Here is a 16864-nt window from a genome sequence, read left to right on the forward strand (position 1 = left end):
ACAGTCTCACTCAGAGTAGAATCTAGTTTAGCTGCTAGATTGATCAGGCTGAGACCTTCCAAATAACAGTATTGTATCACATAACGATGACCGATGGCTGCAAAAAAATCAGATATATGGATATAGAAACAAACAATTTCATCCAGAAAGTTAACCAAACACGAGGGTGGTTCTAGAAGTATTTGATCTAAGGAAGAAAACACAAAATTATGGTCCACCACTGTGTTGTTGGTCTTCGCAAATCGTACGGTCTCGTTTAAACTTTGCAACGCAATATTCTACTGTTGATAACGAAGGAGCGGTCTCACTCAGAGTAGAATCTAGTTCAGCTTTTAGATTTCAGGCTGAGACCTTCCAAATAACAGTATTGTATCAGATAACGATGACCGATGGCTGTAAAAGAAAAACATCAGATATATGGATATGGAAACAAACAATTCCATCCAAAAAGTTAACCAAACGCGAGGGTGGTACTAGAAGTATTTGGTCTAACAAAGAAAACACAAAATTATAGTCGACACCTGTGTTGTTGATCTTCACAAATCGTACGGTCTCGTTTAAACTTTGCTACGGAATATTCTACTGTTGATAACGAAGGAACAGTCTCACTCAGAGTAGAATTTAGTTTAGCTTCTAGATTGATTAGGATGAGACCTTCCAAATAACAGTATTGTATCACATAACGCTGCCCGATGGCTGTAAAAGAAAAAAAAATCAGATATATGGATATGGAAACAAACAATTTCATCCAAAAAGTTAACCAAACACGCGGGTGGTTCTAGAAGTATTTGGTTTAACAAAGAAAACACAAAATTATGGTCCACCACTGTGTTGTTGATCTTCGCAAATCGTACGGTCTCGTTTAAACTTTGCAACGCAATATTCTACTCTTGATAACGAAGGAACAGTCTCACCCAGAGTGGAATCTAGTTCAGCTTTTAGATTTCAGGCTGAGACCTTCCAAATAACAGTATTGTAACACATAACGCTGCCCGATGGCTGTAAAAGAAAAACATCAGATATATAGATATGGAAACAAACAATTTCATCCAAAAATGTAACCAAACACGCGGGTGGTTCTAGAAGTATTTGGTTTAACAAAGAAAACACAAAATTATGGTCCACCACTCTGTTGTTGATCTTCACAAAATGTACGGTCTCGTTTAAACTTTGCCACGCAATATTCTACTATTGATAACGAAGGAACAGTCTCACTCAGAGTAGAATCTAGTTCAGCTTTTAGATTTATCAGGCTGAGACCTTCCAAATAACAGTATTGTATCACACAACACTGCCCGATGGCTGTAAAAGAAAAAAAAATCAGATATATGGATATGGAAACAAACAATTTCATCCAAAAAGTTAACCAAACACGCGGGTGGTTCTAGAAGTATTTGGTTTAACAAAGAAAACACAAAATTATGGCCCACCACTGTGTTGTTGATCTTCGCAAATCGTACGGTCTCGTTTAAACTTTGCAACGCAATATTCTACTGTTGATAACGAAGGAACAGTCTCACTCAGAGTAGAATCTAGTTTAGCTGCTAGATTGATCAGGCTGAGACCTTCCAAATAACAGTATTGTATCACATAACGCTGCCCGATGGCTGTAAAAGAAAAAAAAATCAGATATATGGATATGGAAACAAACAATTTCATCCAAGAAGTTAACAAAACACGCGGGTGGTTCTAGAAGTATTTGGTTTAAGAAAGAAAACACAAAATTATGGTCCACCACTGTGTTGTTGATCTTCGCAAATCGTACGGTCTCGTTTAAACTTTGCAACGCAATAATCTACTGTTGATAACGAAGGAACAGTCTCACTCAGAGTAGAATTTAGTTTAGCTTCTAGATTGATTAGGATGAGACCTTCCAAATAACAGTATTGTATCACATAACGATGACCGATGGCTGTAAAAGAAAAAAAAATCAGATATATGGATATGGAAACAAACAATTTCATCCAAAAAGTTAACAAAACACGCGGGTGGTTCTAGAAGTATTTGGTTTAAGAAAGAAAACACAAAATTATGGTCCACCACTGTGTTGTTGATCTTCGCAAATCGTACGGTCTCGTTTAAACTTTGCAACGCAATAATCTACTGTTGATAACGAAGGAACAGTCTCACTCAGAGTAGAATTTAGTTTAGCTTCTAGATTGATTAGGATGAGACCTTCCAAATAACAGTATTGTATCACATAACGATGACCGATGGCTGTAAAAGAAAAAAAAAATCAGATATATGGATATGGAAACAAACAATTTCATCCAAAAAGTTAACCAAACACGCGGGTGGTTCTAGAAGTATTTGGTTTAAGAAAGAAAACACAAAATTATGGTCCACCACTGTGTTGTTGATCTTCGCAAATCGTACGGTCTCGTTTAAACTTTGCAACGCAATAATCTACTGTTGATAACGAAGGAACAGTCTCACTCAGAGTAGAATTTAGTTTAGCTTCTAGATTGATTAGGATGAGACCTTCCAAATAACAGTATTGTATCACATAACGATGACCGATGGCTGTAAAAGAAAAAAAAAATCAGATATATGGATATGGAAACAAACAATTTCATCCAAAAAGTTAACCAAACACGCGGGTGGTTCTAGAAGTATTTGGTTTAACAAAGAAAACACAAAATTATGGTCCACCACTGTGTTGTTGATCTTCGCAAATCGTACGGTCTCGTTTAAACTTTGCAACGCAATATTCTACTCTTGATAACGAAGGAACAGTCTCACTCAGAGTAGAATTTAGTTTAGCTTCTAGATTGATTAGGATGAGACTTTCCAAATAACAGTATTGTATCACATAACGCTGCCCGATGGCTGTAAAAGAAAAAAAAATCAGATATATGGATATGGAAACAAACAATTTCATCCAAAAAGTTAACCAAACACGCGGGTGGTTCTAGAAGTATTTGGTTTAACAAAGAAAACACAAAATTATGGTCCACCACTGTGTTGTTGATCTTCGCAAATCGTACGGTCTCGTTTAAACTTTGCAACGCAATATTCTACTCTTGATAACGAAGGAACAGTCTCACTCAGAGTAGAATTTAGTTTAGCTTCTAGATTGATTAGGATGAGACCTTCCAAATAACAGTATTGTATCACATAACGATGACCGATGGCTGTAAAAGAAAAAAAAAATCAGATATATGGATATGGAAACAAACAATTTCATCCAAAAAGTTAACAAAACACGCGGGTGGTTCTAGAAGTATTTGGTTTAAGAAAGAAAACACAAAATTATGGTCCACCACTGTGTTGTTGATCTTCGCAAATCGTACGGTCTCGTTTAAACTTTGCAACGCAATAATCTACTGTTGATAACGAAGGAACAGTCTCACTCAGAGTAGAATTTAGTTTAGCTTCTAGATTGATTAGGATGAGACCTTCCAAATAACAGTATTGTATCACATAACGATGACCGATGGCTGTAAAAGAAAAAAAAAATCAGATATATGGATATGGAAACAAACAATTTCATCCAAAAAGTTAACCAAACACGCGGGTGGTTCTAGAAGTATTTGGTTTAACAAAGAAAACACAAAATTATGGTCCACCACTGTGTTGTTGATCTTCGCAAATCGTACGGTCTCGTTTAAACTTTGCAACGCAATATTCTACTCTTGATAACGAAGGAACAGTCTCACTCAGAGTAGAATTTAGTTTAGCTTCTAGATTGATTAGGATGAGACTTTCCAAATAACAGTATTGTATCACATAACGCTGCCCGATGGCTGTAAAAGAAAAAAAAATCAGATATATGGATATGGAAACAAACAAATTCATCCAAAAAGTTAACCAAACACGCGGGTGGTTCTAGAAGTATTTGGTTTAACAAAGAAAACACAAAATTATGGTCCACCACTGTGTTGTTGATCTTCGCAAATCGTACGGTCTCGTTTAAACTTTGCAACGCAATATTCTACTCTTGATAACGAAGGAACAGTCTCACTCAGAGTAGAATTTAGTTTAGCTTCTAGATTGATTAGGATGAGACCTTCCAAATAACAGTATTGTATCACATAACGATGACCGATGGCTGTAAAAGAAAAAAAAAATCAGATATATGGATATGGAAACAAACAATTTCATCCAAAAAGTTAACAAAACACGCGGGTGGTTCTAGAAGTATTTGGTTTAAGAAAGAAAACACAAAATTATGGTCCACCACTGTGTTGTTGATCTTCGCAAATCGTACGGTCTCGTTTAAACTTTGCAACGCAATATTCTACTCTTGATAACGAAGGAACAGTCTCACTCAGAGTAGAATTTAGTTTAGCTTCTAGATTGATTAGGATGAGACCTTCCAAATAACAGTATTGTATCACATAACGATGACCGATGGCTGTAAAAGAAAAAAAAATCAGATATATGGATATGGAAACAAACAATTTCATCCAAAAACTTAACCAAACACGCGGGTGGTTCTAGAAGTATTTGGTTTAACAAAGAAAACACAAAATTATGGTCCACCACTGTGTTGTTGATCTTCGCAAATCGTACGGTCTCGTTTAAACTTTGCAACGCAATATTCTACTCTTGATAACGAAGGAACAGTCTCACTCAGAGTAGAATTTAGTTTAGCTTCTAGATTGATTAGGATGAGACTTTCCAAATAACAGTATTGTATCACATAACGCTGCCCGATGGCTGTAAAAGAAAAAAAAATCAGATATATGGATATGGAAACAAACAATTTCATCCAAAAAGTTAACCAAACACGCGGGTGGTTCTAGAAGTATTTGGTTTAACAAAGAAAACACAAAATTATGGTCCACCACTGTGTTGTTGATCTTCGCAAATCGTACGGTCTCGTTTAAACTTTGCAACGCAATATTCTACTCTTGATAACGAAGGAACAGTCTCACTCAGAGTAGAATTTAGTTTAGCTTCTAGATTGATTAGGATGAGACTTTCCAAATAACAGTATTGTATCACATAACGCTGCCCGATGGCTGTAAAAGAAAAAAAAATCAGATATATGGATATGGAAACAAACAATTTCATCCAAAAAGTTAACCAAACACGCGGGTGGTTCTAGAAGTATTTGGTTTAACAAAGAAAACACAAAATTATGGTCCACCACTGTGTTGTTGATCTTCGCAAATCGTACGGTCTCGTTTAAACTTTGCAACGCAATATTCTACTCTTGATAACGAAGGAACAGTCTCACTCAGAGTAGAATTTAGTTTAGCTTCTAGATTGATTAGGATGAGACCTTCCAAATAACAGTATTGTATCACATAACGATGACCGATGGCTGCAAAAAAATCAGATATATGGATATAGAAACAAACAATTTCATCCAGAAAGTTAACCAAACACGAGGGTGGTTCTAGAAGTATTTGATCTAAAAAAGAAAACACAAAATTATGGTCGACAACTGTGTTGTTGGTCTTCGCAAATCGTACGGTCTCGTTTAAACTTTAAAAAATGACGAACCAGTTGATATATATACGAGACTTTTCAAAAGAAACAAAAGAATAAAGCAACAATGAGTTTTTAGTAATTTATAGAATGTAAAGAATATAAATAAACAGAAAGATGATCAGACTAACATTAGGAAAGGAAACAAAAATCAAAATGGTTAAGAAAGAAGACTAACTAATGAAGAAGTGGGAGAAGAAGATGTGTATATAAATGTATAAAGAAGAAGAGAGATTAAAATAAATAATTAGATAAGTTCAGGTCGTATTTGGAGATAAAAGAAGTAGCTGTTGAAAGTGTAGTTAATAAAAGTTGTAGTTTTCTTTTTATGCATTACCCTGTATGTAAATTAATAGCTATAGGAGTGTTTATTATTTTTTAACAACCAACAGATGACATAGCAACTAATTTTCTTTTACTTTAACGTACAATTATTCGTCTTGTCGACATCCATCCTATATATTTATGATTATTAATCCCATTGTTATTTTTTTCATACTTCCATTGGCGAAGAGAGCAAGGTCAGGTTTATGTTGAATATTGAATAGTTTATTGTTTTTAATCACAGTATTATTAATGATGTCTATCGCATAGTCGTAGCAATATTTTGATAAAAGGTTTTTTTACGTGTTTCCAAGAAGACATTACTATAATTTCGCTTTACAACGAATGCAAATTCAAAATTTCAAATTTCTGTACAAACAGTCCAGTACGGAAGACTGTTGTTTGGAATATATGTCTGAAATTATATGGAAATAAATGAAAAAAATAATACAAAACTGTAGGCGAAGTCAAAAAGTTCTCATAGGAAAAGGTTAAAATTGAAATACGAGTTTGGGGTTAAATTTCGAAAATATTAAAGTTCTAGACAATGAAATTTTAAACCAACCTACTTTACTCCTACAAAATACTTTTTCACCCCTAGAATTATTCAAAATTCTGAATAGAAAATAATATAAAAATTTGTTAATTTTATACTTTCGCGGTTCCCTCGTTTTTTGGTTCTAGAAATGTGAAAAATCATCCGATTTCAATGATTTTTGTTTTAAAATCTTCGTTTTTACGTTTCAAAAAAGAATTTTCAAAATCGGATGATTTTTCGATTTTCTATAGCCAAAAATCGAGGGAACCGCGAAAGTATAAAATTAACAAATTTTTATATTATTTTCTATTCAGAATTTTGAATAATTCTAGGGGTGAAAGGGTATTTTTCAGGAGTAAAGTAGGTAGGTTTAAAATTTCATTGTCTAGAACTTCAATATTTTCGAAATCGGATGATTTTTCGATTTTCTAGAGCCTAAAATCGAGGGGACAGCAAAATTCGAAATAATATAAAAAATTTGAACTCGTTTTAACTGAAATATCGAATAATCCGTTTTCATTCCTCAATTTTTAATAGAAGGGACGCCAAGGAAATTTGTTTCCCCCACTATTGTTCTTCGTAACTTTTTGAAGAAAATTAAAAAAATTCAAGTCAGAATACTAATAATTTCCATTGAATTCTCAGTATTCTGAAACATTCCAGTGGTAAAAGGGTGCGTTTTAAGGGAAAATTAGTCTAGATAAGGTATTTATGTACTACAATTTTCATTTAAAACCTTTTTTTTTATTATCGAAATTAAATTACGTACTATAGACTCGATCTCGAGTGCGTAAAACGTCATTTTACGCACAAAAGCGAAAAACACGTATTATTAAGGTCTCTGTATTATAGTAACTAGAGTACGAGACATTTAGGTCCCAGGTTCAAGTCGCGCTTTTTAGTTGAGTTAACCTTTATTCGAAACGCGCTTTAAACAATGTAATCTGACTGTTGGTATATAGGTAGTGTAAAACAGTGTGTTCAGTTCGATTTATTTGAATATTCGTATTCGTCGTACAAAGATTACTTAACAAACTTGTTACATAAACAACTATTTTATATTCTCAAATTATAACCTGAAAATATTTAGAATTTCAGAATAGTTTTTACTGTTTTACTTTATTGAACACACTGTTCTATAATACCACTGTAAAATACAGGGTGTTCGTCTATTTAAAAACAAATTACGTTATTTAATCTTTTATTTTAAATAACGAAAACTTGGAGCCTGTCGGAAATGAAATAGCTGTACTGCTTTGTAGTTTGAATGTAAAATAAATCGATAAGAATATTATAGTCAAGGATTTTTGCCTTCTTCATTATAACAGCTGATGGGAAGGTTGGTAAAAAAGGAGTGCGAGCTTGCTTTCGCGATATATTTATAGAATAATAATCATTCTTTTTATTTCAATCATTAATCAAATCATCGGAGTTAAATCAGTAGATTCGATAAAAGAAATCTGGGTATGATGTATCTACACACACAAAAAAAAGAAATTTAGAAGTTTGGATTCAGTTTATACGTCATCTGCAATTACACTGTATAACGCGCGTTTCGATAACCAAGTTATCGTCTTCAGAGACTGTTTACGGCAATATACTTTATACAGGATGCTTTGGATTCCAAAGATATCTTTAGCGAAGTCCTAAAAAGTTTGTTTGAATGAAGACATTAATCGATTTTATCAACAATTTTCATGGTAACTTTCCATCAGCTTGATGGGGACGTAAACTTTCATACAAGTATGTAATTAATTGAGCTCACTTCTCGATGAAAAAAAAAAGTTGAAACCACGAGATTATTTGGAAAACTTTGTGGAAACTACTTATAAAGTCATCAATCCTCTTATATGTTCTTGTCATTGTGGATAGCCAATTAGAGGTTATGGTAGATTGTCGAGTGGCCTGGAAAAGTTATATCAAAATCTGCTTAATCCACGGGAAGGAATCAATGTACTGAACACGTCGGATACGAGGGTCAGTTGACGAGTAAAATTGTATTATATATAAAAATTCAGTGTCTGTGTGCATGTTCCGAATGAACTCAAAAATGAGTCAACTGATACTATGTACTCAATAATTAAGAATAAACTGATCATCAACGAGGATTGTTGTTATTAATCGTAGTTTCCATAAGTATGGAGCAGATGGCGCCTTAAGCGAATTTCTTTATAGAGAACTGTGAAATTTGGACATTTGCACCTCATAGATGGCGTCACATTTTAATGTGTGACTGCACACACAGCAACACGTGGCCGGGTCTGCTAGTTTCAATATACAGAACAATGTGAATGATTAATTACTAGTTAGGAATAGATTTTAAATTTGATTATTTTATGATAAATAGAACAAAAAAAAAGAAACAACGTTGACTTTTTGTATACAACAAAACAGTAAAACGGGACCCTAATGCGTATAAAGTTGGATTCTTTACAAAATTCCAGTTGTATTTTTCATGTAAATGGAAACCATTTTTTCTGCCTTTCTCCCATTTCCTTGCGAACTGAATGAAGCTGTGATATCAAATGACGAGGAAATGATTTATTCTGTATTTCATTTAGCAGGTATAAATCAAACGTTAGAAGCTCTTATATAAGCTCGAAAAATCCTTTTGAAAATAAATGAAATTTTATTTTGAATATACTAAGATTGACATAAAATGGAACTTTCACGTTTAATTTATAAATAAAATACAAGGAAGATGTTAAAGATACCAAACTGTCTCCCAAATCATCAGAGAGCTATTTAGATGCGCCTCGTACCAAAACTGGAAGATTACGACGTTAGCCTCTTCGTCTTTCCAACCATGATTGTCTAACCAACTGAAAACGGTAGTTTTTAAAAGCTTACACTAAGTGTGTACTGAAATGGAAAAGGCTGAAAGTGTCACATAGTAAAATTCTCAGTATTCGATAAAAAACTTAATTTTGCTCGTGAAAATATGATATCTGTTTCAGTGCCATAACTTGTTAGTTAGTTAAAAGTCCAGCGCTGATCAAGTCAAAATTTCATAATTTTTATTGATTTTTCATCTTCTCAGTATTTGTGAAGCGTCCCAGTGGTGAAAGGGTGCGTTTTAAGGGAAAAGTAGTCTAGATAAGGTATAAGTTAGGTTAATCTAGGCTACAATTTTTATTTCAAACCTTTTTTTAACTTTAGAGACTAAAATACGTTCTATAAACACACTTTCGTGTGCGTAAAACGTCATTTTACGCACAAGTGCGAAAAAAACGTATTATTAAGGTCTCTGTATTATAGTAACTAGACAGTTTAGTTTACCTTTAGTCGAAACGCGCGTTAGACAGTTAGTTAAAAGTACAGCGCTGATTACATGTAAAGGATTATTGTTCATAGTGGTTTGGAAGAAGAAAAAAATCTCAAACAATCATAAAAAAATTTATTTCTAAATTAAATACCATAGGAATTTAATTAAAACTAATTTGATAGGTCTAATTTTTCAATTTTTCTTACTATTTATGTTTTTTACTTTATACCTTCTTCTGCTGATAGTCCTCTAGAAGTTGTCTTCTGATTGTCGTTTTGTTCTTGCTCCTGGAAGCTGTCGAGGTTCATGAACGATGCCTTGTCTTCTTCTTTCTTTAGGTATTTTATCATTTCCTTTAGTTTCTTTTTCGTTTTTCGAGAAATCTTGTATTTGAACTAAATTTCTGGTAACTCATCTACATCGGGAAGGTTTTCAAGATTTACACGTCTCTTTAAAACATCTACCTTTTCTCAAGTTATTATTAACACAAGGTTTTTAGTGTTGAGGCAACAAATACTCAGATTACATCGAATCCTCGATAAAGGATTTTTTACACAAGCAGTAACAACATATTTAACATCTTTGTTGATCGTGGCTTTGAACGTTTTAAATCGCTTTCCATTAACCATGTACAGAGCGATAAAACTTTTTTTACCATGTAAATCACTGCTCCATAGTTGCCACACCATAAAACTAACCTTCTTGTTCACAAGTCCTCAGTAGTGGCTATCTTAAAGAAGCAAAATGATTCCATTAATTTTTAAGTTGAGTTGAGAGCTGCTGGTGGTAAAAAATCCGAACATGGAAGTTGTGATGATGCAATGACTTCCTTCATATAAACTTTTTTGCTTTTCTATGGTGTAATTGCTGCTTTATTTTAAGGCTTTTCCTTCGGTTCTTGCGTTTCCTTCATACACTGCAATCCAGCTTCTATTTTAAATTTGAAACTAAGTTTAGGTAAAGATCTTAGTTGTTGATTATCCTGATTCTATGTTTTCTTCCTCTCCGAAGGTCCTGAAGATTTATTCTATGGTAGATTTCACTCTTAGTCGTCTTTATAGTCATAAATAATATTATTTGAATAAGTATTTTCTAGTGTTACATAAAGTAAAAACAGGTAAATTAATTGAGATGGTAATTGAGATATTAGATCACTTATAAATAATACATCGCGATTAGTTAAGTATCGCGTCATATCTTACATACATTATTAAAACTAGGAAGTCGCTAAATCAGTTCAATCATTTGGTATTCCTAATGAATAACGTGAGTGGGTTTGTTTAGAAGGTTGTAGAAAGTCAATATTTTGGACTTGATATTTAAATGACTTGGTTTCGAAATGTCAAGAAAGATTAGATTATATTAAAAATTCTAAAAGATAGTACCTATAGAAATGTTTATCAATAATCGTATAATTACCTTGGAAAACATAATATGGAACTCTTAATACCGAAAAAGAATATTTCAATGAATACTACTGGAATTCTTCATATTCACCTGTATGTCTTTTTCAAATATGACATCCTGTATATATAGTGAGTATATTTATTTCAAAATTTTATTATAAAATCAAATTTACATAACAAAAAAATGCATACAATGACAAATATGTAATTTATTTTACCACATAAGCCATAAATAATTTGATTGTACAAATTATTGTTTTATATTCATTCTCCTGGATTATTTATTACAAACTTGTTTTTTTTAAATATCAGGTAAATACGTAGAAAGAATGTTGGACTAACTATAATTAAATAATATTACCGAGGGATCCCTGTCGACCTTCACGTCACCTTGAAATTGACATTGCATAATAATATTTTTATATTGTTTGCTGTTAAAAAACATTTATTTACACATTGGCGCAGATTCTCTTTATTTGTTTATATTTGGAAATATACATTCTCGATATTTAAATTTAGAAAACACTTCGAAAATCGATTAATGTATCATTGGATATCATCAGCGTGTTTAATTAATGAATATTTGATAAATATTCTCGTAGATTTGCTATTTTAAGGAAAAATACAAACTTTATAAACCGGTTTTTGCTTCATTGTATCTCTTCAGCAATTCTATTATAACATAATTGAACTATTGTTTCTAAAATATATATTTTTTATACTGGTTTTTACATGAATGAACCTAGTCATTAATTATTAATTAATTAATATAGAATTAAAGAAGAGGACATACATAGTTTGTACAACAAAGGAAATATGTTCCTCTTCAGCAACTTTATTAATAAGTTTTGGACAAATCTTTCCTAAAATCATCAAAAAACTTCACCTTTCGATATATTACATATTATTCGTGATTAAAAGAAGAAATATATACTTTTACACCAGTTTATGTATAAAGGAGCCTCGTCAGCATCTCTCACAAACGGATATTGAGTTAACTAAGAGGAATTTCATAGTGTGCATAACGGTTTTTGGAAAAATGTTTCTCTTCAGCAACTTTATTAATAGGTTTTGGACAAATCTTTCTTCAAATCATCAAAAAACTTCACCTTTCAATATATTACAAATTATTCGTGATTAAAAGAAGAAATATATACTTTTACACCAGTTTTTGTATCAAGGAACCTCGTCAGCATCTCTAACAAACGGATATTGAAGTAAAGAAGAGGACATACATAGTTTGTTTACTGATTTTTGGAAAAATGTTCCTCTTCAGCAATTTTATTAATAGGTTTTGGACAAATCTTTATTCAAATCATCAAAAAACTTCACCTTTCGATATATCACATATTCGTGATTAAAAGAAGAAATATATACTTTTACACCAGTTTTTGTATCAAGGAGCCTCGTCAGCAGCTCTCACAAACGGATATTGAGTTAACGAAAAGGAATTTCATAGTTTGCACACTGGTTTTTGGAAAAATGTTCCTCTTCAGCAACTTTATTAATAGGTTTTGGACAAATCTTTCTTCAAATTCACAAAAAACTTCACCTTTCAATATATTACAAATTATTCGTGATTAAAAGAAGAAATATATACTTTTACACCAGTTTTTGTATCAAGGAACCTCGTCAGCATCTCTAACAAACGGATATTGAAGTAAAGAAGAGGACATACATAGTTTGTTTACTGGTTTTTGGAAAAATGTTCCTCTTCAGCAATTTTATTAATAGGTTTTGGACAAATCTTTATTCAAATCATCAAAAAACTTCACCTTTCGATATATTACATATTCGTGATTAAAAGAAGAAATATATACTTTTACACCAGTTTTTGTATCAAGGAGCCTCGTCAGCAGCTCTCACAAACGGATATTGAGTTAACGAAAAGGAATTTCATAGTTTGCACACTGGTTTTTGGAAAAATGTTCCTCTTCAGCAACTTTATTAATAGGTTTTGGACAAATCTTTCTTCAAATTCACAAAAAACTTCACCTTTCAATATATTATAAATTATTCGTGATTAAAAGAAGAAATATATACTTTTACACCAGTTTTTGTATAAAGGAGCCTCGTCAGCATCTCTAACAAACGGATATTGAAGTAAAGAAGAGGACATACATAGTTTGTTTACTGGTTTTTGGAAAAATGTTCCTCTTCAGCAATTTTATTAATAGGTTTTGGACAAATCTTTATTCAAATCATCAAAAAACTTCACCTTTCGATATATTACATACTATTCGTGATTAAAAGAAGAAATATATACTTTTACACCAGTTTTTGTATCAAGGAGCCTCGTCAGCAGCTCTCACAAACGGATATTGAGTTAACGAAAAGGAATTTCATAGTTTGCACACTGGTTTTTGGAAAAATGTTCCTCTTCAGCAACTTTATTAATAGGTTTTGGACAAATCTTTCTTCAAATTCACAAAAAACTTCACCTTTCAATATATTACAAATTATTCGTGATTAAAAGAAGAAATATATACTTTTACACCAGTTTTTGTATAAAGGAGCCTCGTCAGCATCTTTCACAAACGGATATTGAAGTAAAGAAGAGAACATACATAGTTTGCTTACTGGTTTTTGGAAAAATGTTCCTCTTCAGCAATTTCATTAATAGGTTTTGGACAAATCTTTCTTTAAATCATCAAAAAACTTCACCTTTCAGTATATTACATACTATTCGTGATTAAAAGAAGAAATATATACTTTTACACCAGTTTTTGTATCAAGGAGCCTCGTCAGCAGCTCTCACAAACGGATATTGAGTTAACGAAAAGGAATTTCATAGTTTGCACAACGGTTTTTGGAAAAATGTTTCTCTTCAGCAACTTTCATGAATAGGTTTTGAATAAATCTTTCTCTAAATCATAAAAAAACTTCACTTTCTCATAGATTTCTCATGATGTCTTTTCAGGTAAATCAAAATGTTTAAAATAAATTTAGTTCCATAAAATTGGCAGGATACTTTCCACGTGAAATTTGCTTTAATACATTTTAAACTTATAAAAGGTATAGATGTTAAAAATTGGTAAAAAGTTTAGTTTTTGCTAGTTATTTGCGTGTTTTTAATAGGACTACAGACAATTTTTTTAAACGCGTTTTTTACCTTACTCAGTTACCTAACATTATTTTTTTAGATCAACCCTAATAAATTTAACTTAGAAGCTATAGAATTAGTCTTAATATCTCCAAAATATTCTTTTCGCGTACTTGAAACTACTTGTATATTAAGATAATATTAGCCCTTTACCTTTTATTTTCTTTCTCGCGCGTAGACGTCTCAACTTTTCTCTAAAACGAAACTCATCGGTAAATTAGAAGTTTATTTTTTTCTGAAAGAGCTTTTACGTGTCTGGTAATCAACAATCGCAGGTGGATCCGTTTCCAACCAACACATTCACAAACACCGATCATTTTTTTTGGCAATTGATGTTATTTCTCTAAATTTCTGGATTTGGAATTTTGAAAAGTAGAAACATCACCAACAGATAACCAAGTAATTATAAACAATTTATCCGACAAGGTTGATAAAATCAAAATCGTTCTTGACATTAGATTACGTTTAGATACTTCTTTAGATAGTCATCGTTTTACCTCATAGATAATCTCAGTGGAGATTACGCAATTCAGGTATTCTTTATTGTTCATTAGAAGTAACCTTAACATAAATAAGTATTAGGTTTCATTTACTGTATTATTTGTAATGAATTTGTTGAATATACGAGGTGTGATCATCATGAAAGTTTCGTATTGACATTGACATCTTTGTGAATATGCTTATCTTCAACAAAGAAGTCAAGAGGAAGACAGAATTAGTAAATAATTATGATACAATCAAGACTCGCTCACCAGGATTTATTTTGAATTATTATTGAGTCAAATTTTAATGTATATCTACACATAGAACAAAAAATTGTTCTAGTTTCATCTTTGTATCCTTCATTACCTTTGTTAATTTTGTTACAGATATCTGGTGATTAATTCAAGCAGTCATTGTCATTGTAAGTATTCAAAAATATGGATTAGTATAAGTTTCAAAAGGAAATTCCAAATTTGGTTCAAATTAATGGCAAGAGAACGCGCCGGTTTGATAAAAAATTCTCCCACTGGTCAACGGGGCAATTAACTAGAGTATTTCCCTTTTTGGAAGGGACAGTTCCTAGAGACAATTGATGAACAGTTCTTTCAGAAAGACAGTTTTTCTATATACGAATAACTGTTTGTTTTTGAATCGGAAGACAACTGATAATTTAGTTTTGGAAGACACGGTTTCCAAAGAGAAATGACGGTTCATTTTATGGAGAATAAAGTTTCTGAAGACAAATAGTGGTTTTTTTTACTAAAAAGAATAATTTCTAAAGACAATTCATAGTTACTTTATGGAAGAAACAGTTTCTAAGGACAACCTAACCTTACCTAACTTACCCTAACCTCACCTAACCTAACATAACATAACATAACATAACCTAACATAACCTAACATAACCTAACATAACCTAACATAACCTTATAACCTTTTCATAAAGACAGCTTTCTAAATTCATTTGTTTTTGAATCGGGAGACAAGTGATGGTTTAGTTTCGAAAAACACGGTTTCCAAAGAGAAATGACGGTTCATTTTAAGGAAAAGAAAAGAGAAAAATAATATCTGAAGACTAATGATGTTTTTTTTTTCGAAATAAATAGTTTCTGAAAACAATTCATGGTTACTGCTTGAAAGAAACAGTTTCTAAGGACAATTGTGAACAGTTTTTGAAAAAAGCAGTTTCGTAATACAACTGACTGTTCATTTTCGAAAAATACAATTTTGAAAGATAAGTGACAGTTTGGTTTTGGAAAATATATTTTCCATAGAAAAATGACAGTTAATTTTTTCGAAAAATGAATTTCTGAAGACAAATGACGGTATATTTTTGAGAAAAGCAGTTCTGGAAGACAAATGAGGGTCATTTCAGATGACTTTCATCATCTTTAACCGTTTTTTATCGCGATAAAAAGCACTTCCGTTTTCAGGAACATTTTTATAGGTTATGCCACAAGAATTTCGTATTTCTTGTAGTTCTGACACGTTGAAATGAGGTCAAAAAGGCTGGAATGGAGTCTAGAACGTTATATTAAGATCAAGAATGTTGCAATAAGGTCTAGAACCTTATCTAGAGATCTACAATGTTCCAACAAGGTCTATAACGTTATCTACAGTTCTAAAATGTTGCAAATAGGTCTAGAATGTTATATTAAGATCTAAAATGTTGCAAAAAGGTCTAAAACGTTATCTTGAGATCTAGAATGTTGCAATAAGGTCTAGAACGTTATCTTGAGATCTAAAATGTTGCAAGAAGGTCTAAAACGTTATTTTGAGATCTAGAATGTTGCAACAAGGTCTAGAACGTTATCTTAAGATCTAAAATGTTGCAACAAGGTCTAGAACGTTATCTTAAGATCTAAAATGTTGCAAGAAGGTCTAAAACGTTATCTAGAGATCTACAATGTTGCAATAAGGTCTAGAACGTTATATTAAGATCTAGAATGTTGCAACAAGGTCTAGAACGTTATCTTAAGATCTAGAATGCTGGAATAAGTTCTAGAATAAAGTCTAGAACGTTGGAATAAGATTTGAAATGCAGACCAATCAATATAAGTAAATTTTTATTCTTAACAAGTAATAAGGGTCATATAGGGCTGAGAAATAGTTATTATTTCATCAATATAATGCCCCTGTTAACAAAATTGTTGAAGCAATGATAATACTTAATTATTCATAGTTTGTATGTGTGAATTGGTCATTATTTTGATTACTAGAATTGACTAAATAGATTGTTAATCGTAGAAAAATTATTGATGACTATTTTGAGAAAAAATCTCATTGAAAATCCTGAAAAAAAATAT

The 16864-nt window shown here is 31.9% G+C and overlaps 1 protein-coding gene across 5 annotated transcripts in view; it reads left to right on the forward strand.

Annotated features, from left to right (window-relative positions):
• Window positions 1-16864, forward strand: part of LOC130447468 (Ig-like and fibronectin type-III domain-containing protein 2) — a 206141-nt gene that overhangs the window by 31968 nt on the left and 157309 nt on the right. For all 5 annotated transcript variants that reach the window (XM_056784302.1, XM_056784299.1, XM_056784303.1 and 2 more), the window contains exon 2: window positions 14945-14979. The gene's annotated coding sequence lies outside the window, so the exon portion shown is untranslated. The remainder of the gene's footprint in view (window positions 1-14944; window positions 14980-16864) is intronic.

The sequence above is a fragment of the Diorhabda sublineata genome, chromosome 8, assembly GCF_026230105.1.
Source record: "Diorhabda sublineata isolate icDioSubl1.1 chromosome 8, icDioSubl1.1, whole genome shotgun sequence".
Taxonomy (NCBI): domain Eukaryota; kingdom Metazoa; phylum Arthropoda; class Insecta; order Coleoptera; family Chrysomelidae; genus Diorhabda; species Diorhabda sublineata.